General features: G+C 40.3%; 1 long non-coding RNA gene across 1 annotated transcript; it reads right to left on the reverse strand.

Annotated features, from left to right (window-relative positions):
* Positions 1 to 212: 212 nt before the first annotated feature.
* LOC123381618 lies at positions 213 to 5,987 on the reverse strand. The gene is made up of 4 exons (XR_006588858.1): positions 5,586 to 5,987; positions 4,358 to 4,591; positions 3,222 to 3,394; positions 213 to 1,698 (listed from the first exon to the last, which is right to left on the reverse strand). It is a non-coding gene; the product is annotated as an uncharacterized LOC123381618 (long non-coding RNA).
* Positions 5,988 to 9,990: the final 4,003 nt, after the last annotated feature.

The following is a 9,990-nucleotide window of genomic DNA, read 5'->3' on the forward strand; positions in this document are numbered from 1 at the left end:
CTTGTTTACCAATTTTTTTCTAAATAAAAAAAAATGAGAGATGATATCTTTCATGTGAAACATGAACATGTTGTCTTAGTTTTAAAAGGTTTTTTTAATGTTTATTTATTTTTTGAGAGAGAGAGTGTGAGTGGGGGAGGGGCAGAGAGAGAGAGGGAAACACAGAATCCGAAGCAGGCTCCAGGCTCCGAGCTGTCAGCACAGAGCCTGATGCGGGGCTTGAAATCACAAGCTATGAGATCATGACCTGAGCCTGTAAGCTACCAGCTATGGGAAAGAAAATAAAATCTAAAAAAAATAGTCCTGGGAAATGAAATCCTTATTTCTGCCTAGGAAAGCATGTGTGTTTCTGTGTGTGTGTGTATGTGTGTGTGTGGGTGGGTGTGCGTGTGCGTGGGTGTCAGTGTGCATGGGATGGGGAACGTGGGCAGGTATTAGCTCAACCTGTGACAATGCAGCCTGAGGCAGGAGCAGTTTCTTACCCTCAGACGAAGAACATTCTAAGTGTTCTAAGCCAAGTGAGAAGCCAAAACCCAGTAAGAAAGAGGTGACAGGACTGATGGCTAAAATTGGCCAACCATGTGTGGAATTGCTTCAGGACTGGGTCTCTTCCAGTAAAAACAAATGTTAGGGACCCAGACACGGAGCCCAAGAGAGACGAGTAGAGGACTGTAACCTGTGAGTCAGCATCTGAGTGTGGCTTTTGCTGTCCGTAGTCAGTTATGACAGCCATAACTCAGCATGGGAGGGGGTGTCAGCCATGTCAAAAATCCAAAACAGCAGATTATTTATCTAAGAACGTGCATATATAAGAGGGGGTGGTTGAGGAGTGAGTATCTATAAACTAACACAGTTGTTCCTTAACACACAAAATATAACATATATTATCTATCTATCTATCTATCCATATGTATCACAAATACACACACTATTTTATGTGTGTGTGTAAAATTATTTTAGGTTTCAGAGATGTTGCTTTTAAAATACTACTCGAAACTCTTATGAATATGATGATAGTCTTGTTGTCTTATTTCTTTTAAAGTCTTTCCCTCTGCAGTTTTGCCTTAAGTCAGACCTAAAGCATTATCACCCAAGATGGGGTTTTGTCTAGTTATAACCAATGATTTGGTAGAACTCTAAATTGGAAGATACATGTCTGACTATTTCCCACAAAAGCCAGGAAGAACCGATCTCAGCTTTCAAACGTATGGAGTCACTTATCTTGGGAATGTGCTTTACCTTACAGGTAGAACCTATATCTCAACATGACATTGTGAAGTGATTTTTTAAAGAGCTTTCAGAGGGGGAAAAAATAGACCTGTAAAAGAAAATGGCATGTATGCATTTGTGTATCCATGAAACAAATGCCTTCAAATATATTCCTCATGGATGTCAAGTAACACGATGGTTTCAGTTTTTTAATCTGCCTTCTTGTATTACAAATGCAAATATCAGAAGGATATTTACCCGAAGGGTGACCAGATTAACATTGCTAAAAATGATTTTAGTTATCCTAAAGCCATGAGAAAGGATTACATTTCCAAGCTTGTTTATACTCTCTCATTCTGCTTCTATAAGCAAAATCCCAGGATATTATCTTCCCTGGGGACACTGTTGCATTTGGATGGCCGTGCGCAAGTTTCAAATTTTCCTGGACTTTTTCCAGCTCCACTATGATTTCTTGCAGTTCATTGGCAGCTGAAATAAGATGAAGAATATAAGCAATTATCACAAAAATATTCATTATCGCAATGAATATTCCATTAATGAAGCATTCTAGAAAAATGCAATGGTGGTAGTGTCTGACCGTTTACATCCTAGTAAGGGGGAAGAGAAGCAAAACACCAAACATATACATTAACGTGGCTAAAGGTCATAATAAACACCAGTAAAGAAGTAAATAGGGTGCTATGATAATGAATTACTGGGGAGTTATGGTTCAAGAAGGGTGGGTTAGGGAAGACTTCTCAGAGGAGGTGTTTTTATTTTAAATTTGTAAAATTTTATTTTTTTAATGTTTATTTTTGAGAGAGGGAGAGAGAGAGCATAAGCAGGGGATGGGCAGAGAGAGAGGGGGAAACAGAGGATCTGAGCCCGATGCAGGGCTCGAACTCACGAACCTTGACATTATGACCTGAGCGGGAGTCTGACGCTTAACTGATGGAGTCACCCACGTGCTCCCAGAGGAGAAGGTTTTTGGAGTAAATCTTGAAGAATGAGAAGCTGACCATGTTGAGCATGAGAAGCTTGGAGGTCCTGGTACACAAGGGGCTCCATCACTTTCTGTTCCTTAGTTCACGGTTTTCCTAGTCTGGCTTGGCTGCTCTACTATCCCACAGCATGACTCACACTTCTTATGCTCTAGTACTGAGCTCAGGGATCTATGTGCTAGGAAGTTATTCCTGAATCTGTTTTTGTTTTTCTTTTCCAAGATGTGCTAGGTCCCCTTTCTTGGTGCTTCCTTAAAAATCCACAAATACCTTTCTTTTTTTAAATTTTTTTTATTGTGTATTTATTCTTGAGACAGAGACAGAGAATGAACAGGGGAGGGGCAGAGAGAGAGGGGGACACAGAATCAGAAGCAGGCTCCAGACTCTGAGCTGTCAGCACAGAGCCCGACGCGGGGCTCGAACCCACGACCTGTGAGATCATGACCTGAGCCGAAGTCGGACGCCCAACCGACTGAGCCACCCAGGCACCCCGACAAATACCTTTCTTAACACACTTCCATTACTGCACTCAAATTATGTGTCCTTATGCCTACACCCTGCCTCATTCCTCTTTATAATCCCAGAAGCTAGCACTTTGCTTCATCAATTGCTGTTGGAAAAATGAGGAGTTATTATTCACTAAAACTGCAAATTAAACTTAAAAAAATTTTTAAATGTTTTTTTAATTTATTTTTGAAGGAGAGAGACAGAGACAGAGAATGAGCGGGGGAAGGCCAGAGAGAGAGGGAGGCACAGAATCTGAAGCAGGCTCCAGGTTCTGAGCTGTCAGCACAGAGCCCGACATGGGGCTCGAACTCACAGACCACGAGATCATGACCTGAGCCGAAGTCAGACGCTCTACCGACTGAGCTACCCAGGCGCCCCTGAAAATTAAACTTTTGAGCAAATTAGACTTTTGAGCCATAGCAAGGAGCCAATATACAAGCTTCTCACTGCAACTCTGCTGGCCTCACACCATGAATAGTAAAGTACGCTTTTTTTTAAACCTACCTTTTCTCTCTCCTATTTCTCTTGTTTGTTTGTTTGTTTGCTTGGGGAAGGGTATTTTTCTTTTCTTCCATAAGTTAGTCATTTTTGTTCCTCAGAGCCTACTTGCCTTGGAAGAAGGCAAAAGCAGAACAAGGATTTTTCATTGCTCAAACATTTTTGTTGTCTTTGTATATCTATGCAAATGATAGAGAAAGATACTTTAACATCGATTATGGGCTCAGAAATTTAAAATATTTTTAATGTTTATTTCTGAGACAGACAGAGAGAGAGCACAAGTGGGGCTGGGGCAGAGAGAGGGGGACAGAGGATCCAAAGCAGGCTCTGCACTGACATCACAGACCCCAGCCCAGGGCTCGAACCCGTGAACTGCGAGATCGTCACCTGAGCCGAAGTTGGACGCTCAATCAACTGAGCCACCCAGGGGCCCCATTCTCAGGAATTTTAAAGTGGATTTCTAGGGACTAATATTAACATCATGTCTGCATGCTAGAATATAAATTGAGTGAATTATTAACACAGGGACGAACAATTCAGATATAGCATTTGGTCCAATTAATAGTGACCAAAATGAGCTGTCAAATCACCCCATGATCTGGACGTGAGGTTGAAGGTTTTAATTCAAGTGTGGCTATGTGGATATATAAATTTACCCTACACCAGCAACTTTACATAAGTATTACTCACCCACTATCTCTGTGGTAGGCAGAATAAGGCATCCCAAACATGTTCTCCCACTGGATGTCTTAAACCCCAAAAACCCGTGAATAAGTTAAGGTTACATGGCAAAAGGTTACATGGACTGAAATTCCAGATAGAATTAAAGTTGCTAATCAGCTGATCGTAAATTAAGGGGATTCTTCTGGATTAGGGAGGTGGGTTTCATGTAATCACAAAGGTCCTTAAAAGTGGAAGAGGGAGACAGAAGACAGCCAAGGACAGGGATGTGACAAGGAAGAGGCGTCGGAAAGATACTATGTTGCTGGCTTCAAAGCTGGAGGGAGAGGTCCACAAACCAAGGCATAGGAGCAGCTCTAGAAGCTGCCAAAGGTAGGACACAGAGTTTCCCCGAAAGCCTCTAGAAAGGATGCCGGTCTACTGACACCTTGATTTGAGCCAGTGAGACCTGTGTGCCTGACCTCCTAATTCTCCCATCAGGTATCTCTGCGGTGAGTTCTTTGTCACACAACATGGGACTGTCTCAGAGTGTGAAGAAGTTTCAGAAGTGAGCTCTGGCTGCAAAGTCTTTGTTTCCTCTTCCAGGAGACCAAACAGCAACACGACACTCGAAGAAATATAGAATTCTATAAATGACCTACAACTGCTGTTTCCGGCTTTTAAAAATACAAGTGCATGATTAAAACAGTAGCTTTCTGCAAACAAGAAAAAAAAAGTTGGAATAAAGTCATGGCAGTCGCATGAAGCGTAACTCTTTAGCACTAGGGTAAGAATCTTGGAGGCTGAGAAAGTACTAGAATGTATCCACTGCACGTTTTAGTTTGCCTCAAGAGTCTTGCCGCAAACAGTTTTGAACCATTTCTCTTCTCAACTGAGAATGAAAATAGCAGAGGAAGAAGAGAAGAACGCGTAACGGGGTCAAGGCCACCCATTTCTTATTGTGCTGCCGTTGGGAACAGAGGAGCAGCTGAGAGCACTGGTCTCCTGCCTCCCACGTGCTCGGGCGCAGGTGGTGAGTCACCATCTGCCCCAATGGTAATCAACGCCAGCCTCAAACTAAATGGCAACGCAACGGCCAGTTGTGGCCAGTTCTGGACTTAATTAATATGCTCACATATCAGCCTCAGAAAGGTAACCTTTCGGCTTCAAAAGTCTAATCTGAGTAGCTTAAAAACAGAGCTTGAACAGAAGGTAACCTTAAACACAAACCCCCACTAGGGTCTGCGCACAGGCATTTTTGTTTTGGGGATCTTTCCTGCTCTTTTGAGGATTATGGGGATTTTGCAGATCATGCTTTATTTAGTATTTCTCCGTAACTCCCTGTAAATGAGGAGAATGATAAATTTAGTGATAGAGAGGGCTCAAATACTGGAAGACGGAAAGGATCAAGGTCTTAAAGAAAGAGCAGTTAAGTGCCCTTGTATGGGCATATCTCCCACTGAATTCCGTATCACCGGCACCACTGATTTTTACATTTTTCATATTACAATATCTGATTTTCATAATATTTCTATTAGCACTTTGAACTTACTTAAAAACATCAGCAGGAAACTGGAAATAGAGCTATCAATTTCCTAAGGAGCAGGTCAGCTACAGTGCCTAAGCAGTCATAGAATTAAAACTCACATTTCCAAGTTCCCTTAAAGGAACAATTGAAACTCACTTCTACTTGTTTGACATGTTTCATACCTTGAAGACTTCAGAGATCAGTGTGAATTGATGTGAACGTTTATTTCTCCCCACTAGAATATAATCTCCACGAAGGAAGAGATTTTGCCTGCTTGAGTCACTGCTGTATCCTTAGTACTCAGCATCCCATTGAATGTCGAAGAGCTCAGTAAATTAAAAAGAGTCTGGAACAGTTAGAAACCATTAAGAGTATGAAAAAAAAAATAGCTGCACTTAAGCTTAATGCAGATGTTTATCCCTGAGTACTTCTTACCTGGTTGAAATTAAAATCTAGGCTTAGTGCTTGACATGTAGATTTACGTGGTTGTTATTTTTTTAATGTTTATTTAGTTTTTTTTTTTAGAGAGAGAGAGAGAGGCATAGTGTGAGCAGGGGAGGGGCAGAGAGAGAGGGAGACACAGAATTTGAAGCAGGCTCCAGGCTCTGAGCTGTCAGTACAGAGCCCGACGCGGGGCTCGAACTCACAAAGCATGAGATCATGACCTGGCACTCAACTGACTGAGCCACTCAGGCACCCCTATGTGGTTGTTATTAAATTAGTCCACCTGGAGTGCACTCCTGCTTTTCACAGAAAGAGGATGCCTTTCAATTATATCAACTTACCTGCCATATGCTTAGCACTTTTTAAGCCTATATATGTAGGGCAGGAGTGAAGATGTGAATAAGCGGTGTTTTTGTATGTGTGCATGCATATGTGTGGTGTGTATGTGTATTTGTCTAAATATGCATAGTGTCGCCTACATTTTTGGTCAGTAGGGGGAGCTGTCACCTGTCCCTGCAGCATGACTTTGTAGGTTCATTTCGTGCAAGGACCTGTACCTCAGTGGTAACTTCTACCAAAATAAAAACTAGGTTTTGATTGGGAAATATGCCAATCGGCCAATCAGACAAATTGAGATGCATGAATGAGTAACGTAAGACACTTTATAGCACACATTACAATTTTGTAACAGCGAGTCAGTTATAATATTAAGTAATAAGTTGGAATAATGGTAAATCATTAGCATTTATGGACCACAGCATTACTATGGTACATATATACTAAGGTATATAATATGGTATACCATAAACACATATGGTATAATATGTTTATCATTATTTATCTCTTCTTTTCTCATAAACTCCATGTGCTTGGTTATTTGTCTGTATTTATGTTGTATGTGGTACATATCCTTATCATCTGCAGAAATTTGGAGAAACATAGAAAAATTAAAAAGTACAAAGAGAAAAGTCCATATGACATAAAACCAACTTTTCAAAACGTAGCACCCCATTTTCAGTATTTCTCTCAAAAATTTTTATCATCTACTATGTATAGGCTCTTATCAGACATTATCTTATTTAATTCCTAAGAATCATGTTCACCCTCAGTTCTATTAACCACATATTCCGGTGAAGGAATCACTACTCAGAGAAGGTAGGAGACTTCTTAAGACTCACATGACTAAGAAGTGGCTAATCTGACATTTCAGCCTTAATCTCTCAACTGCCGTTCCCATGTAATTATTAATTATCTTCTCCTGAATTACTCCCTTATTCAGCTTTTCTCCCTGTCTCTGGCATGTCAAGTATATGAGATTATTCTCTCTTCACCTAGAAGTTTCCTCTTCCTCGTTCCCATGCTCTGCACTTGAGAACAAAATCTTGCTTAATTTCACCACATGCTAAAGGCACTGATGTCACTCAACCTGTGATCTTTATGTTAAGAAGTCTAAGGAGAGCCTGCTGTTCTGCTCTGCTCTGGCTGGCCTGGCCTACAGCAGAATGTTCTGGGAACCTGGAGTGGTCAGTGGTCTTGTCACCCAACTAGAACACTGGGAAACTGACAGAGGCTGAGACTCATCAAGAAGCTGAGTAGGGAACAATAAGCCGAATCTGTCTACACTGTGGCTTTGTTAATGGCACTGATTCTGCATTTACTGCAACATCTAACACAAAATGCCTTATGATTGCATTTGGAGGTATAAGGAAAGATTCTCTAGATCCAAATCTCTTATTAATCAAGATTCCCATCAGTATATGCTACTACAAAAGCTAAGGTGGGTCCTCTATATCAATACTGTTATCAAAATGGAAGTTGAATGATTAAGTAATTTCATTTAATTTTTGGAAACTGCACATGAAATTCATTTTATAAGAAACATGAACCAGAAGCATAAGCTCTGTTTAAATGAAGTTATGATTCATACGTTTTTTTGTTTTGTGTATTTAGATAGTTATTTGACAAAGACTCATTATTTGATAATGAACTTGCCCTAAAGATTCTATTATCTATATTGGCAACTTTTACACTTTGATTCTGCTTTTTATAGGTGGATTCTTGTCTTCATTTAAACATGTTACGTCCAAATTTTTACCATGTTGATTTTGTTCAAGAACTCTTGTTTAATCTGACCCCTGTTGTGTCCAACAGGTTGAATGACTAGCTCCTTAAAAATGGTTAAATATCATTACATTAATTCTATTATTTATTTAAAACTGCACAAACATCTCTAACCACCCTTCCCTCTGGCCCTCCCCATGACTGGATTGTTAGTCTTTCCTTTAAAGGACTGGGACTGTGGGGCGCCTGGGTCATTCATTAGGTTAAGAGAGTGACTCCTAGTTTTGGCTCAGGTCATGATCTCAAGGTTCGTGAGTTCGAGCTGCTCGGCGAGTTTTTTGCTAAAGGTGAGGAGCCTGTTTGGGATTACCTCTCTCTCTGCCCCTCCCCTGCTTGCACGTGAGCTCTCTCTCTCAAGATAAATAAATAAACTTAAAAATAAATAAGTAAAGGGCTGCAGTGTAATACAGAGTGGGCAGGAATGTGACACTGGGAATTGGAAGCATGAGTATCTAATCTGACATATTGTGTCAATAATGCTTTGAGATCTTGGGTGAGGCTTGAATTCAGATTAGATCATTCCTAAGGTCCCACGAGGCAGTGCAGCGCACTGTTTAAGATCACGTTGCTCAGAGGCGGCTGGCAGCGCACTGTTTAAGATCACGTTGCTCAGAGGCGGCTGGTTTAAGTTCAAATCCCAGCTCCTACACTTAGCTGTGTAACCTTGGGCACATTGCTTACAGCTTCTGTTTCCTCATCTATCAAATGGGAATAAAAATAGCACCTAATTCACAAGCTTGACAGGTTTAAATGAATTTGTATGAGTGAGGCACCTAAAGCCGTACCTGGCTCAAAATAAGAACTATATTTGTCCTTGTCATTTTTATCTAATTTGAGTAAAATGTTTAGAAATTTGTAAGATTCTGAGGAGCTCAGATATTCTTTGAGCACTATTACATGTTGGGTGTTATACCAGATTCAAGGGCTATATCCATGAACAAAACAAAGATTCCTGCCTCACGTTTTTACTTATACCAATGTTATAAATATAGTCTCCTTCAAATTCCAGCTTATGAAAAAAATTATTTGCTAGTTCAAGGTCTTTGATTTTTAATCTTAGTTACTAATTATAGTGTCTAGTTACAGAAATTGGTTACGTCTCTTAACCCAACGCTCTTTTTTTTTTTTTCAACATTTATTTATTTTTTGGGACAGAGAGAGACAGAGCATGAACGGGGGAGGGGCGGAGAGAGAAGGAGACACAGAATCGGAAACAGGCTCCAGGCTCTGAGCCGTCAGCCCAGAGCCCGGCGCGGGGCTGGAACTCCTGGACCGCGAGATTGTGACCTGGCTGAAGTCGGACGCTTAACCGACTGCACCACCCAGGTGCCCCTACCTCACTTCATACCATTTTGAAGTCCAATGCAGTGTTTGAGACATATCAAAGGCTTAGTTAATGAATGTTTCCTATGTTGTAAAAAATTGCTTATGTCTCACGATGTCTTCTATTCCTTACATTTTTTTTTTGAAATTTATATTCTGCCACCACTTCGACAATTCTGTGATTCACCTTTGAATACAGTCCTAAAATTCTACTGAAACATACACCTAGTTTTATTTTTATTTTTTTATATATTTTTTATCTTGGACCCAACAACATTGCTAAATACATTTACAAATCATAATAGGTGGCATAGTTAAGGGGGGGTGTGAATTTTAGTGTGCACTGTCATGTCAACTGCATTTTATAATGTTTTATCTCTTCCTCTGCAATTTATATGCCTTTCATTTATTTACTTGGGACCTCTGACAATGTTGAATAACGGTGGTGATAATGGACACCTTTGTTCCACGTCTTGTTCATTTCAGGGAAAACTTTCCATATTTTGCTATTATGTCTGGTTGCTGTGGTGTTTCCTTACATAAACTTTATTATATTAAATAACCTCTCTTCTACTACTTTCTTGAGAGGTTTTCTGTGTCATGGGTGTATGTAAAGTTTATAAAATTACATCTGCATCTATTTGTGATAATTTTTCTCTCCCATTTTGTTAATTTAGTGAATTAGAGTGTTATGTTGGA

Source organism: Felis catus, chromosome D4, assembly GCF_018350175.1.
Source record: "Felis catus isolate Fca126 chromosome D4, F.catus_Fca126_mat1.0, whole genome shotgun sequence".
Lineage (NCBI taxonomy): Eukaryota > Metazoa > Chordata > Mammalia > Carnivora > Felidae > Felis > Felis catus.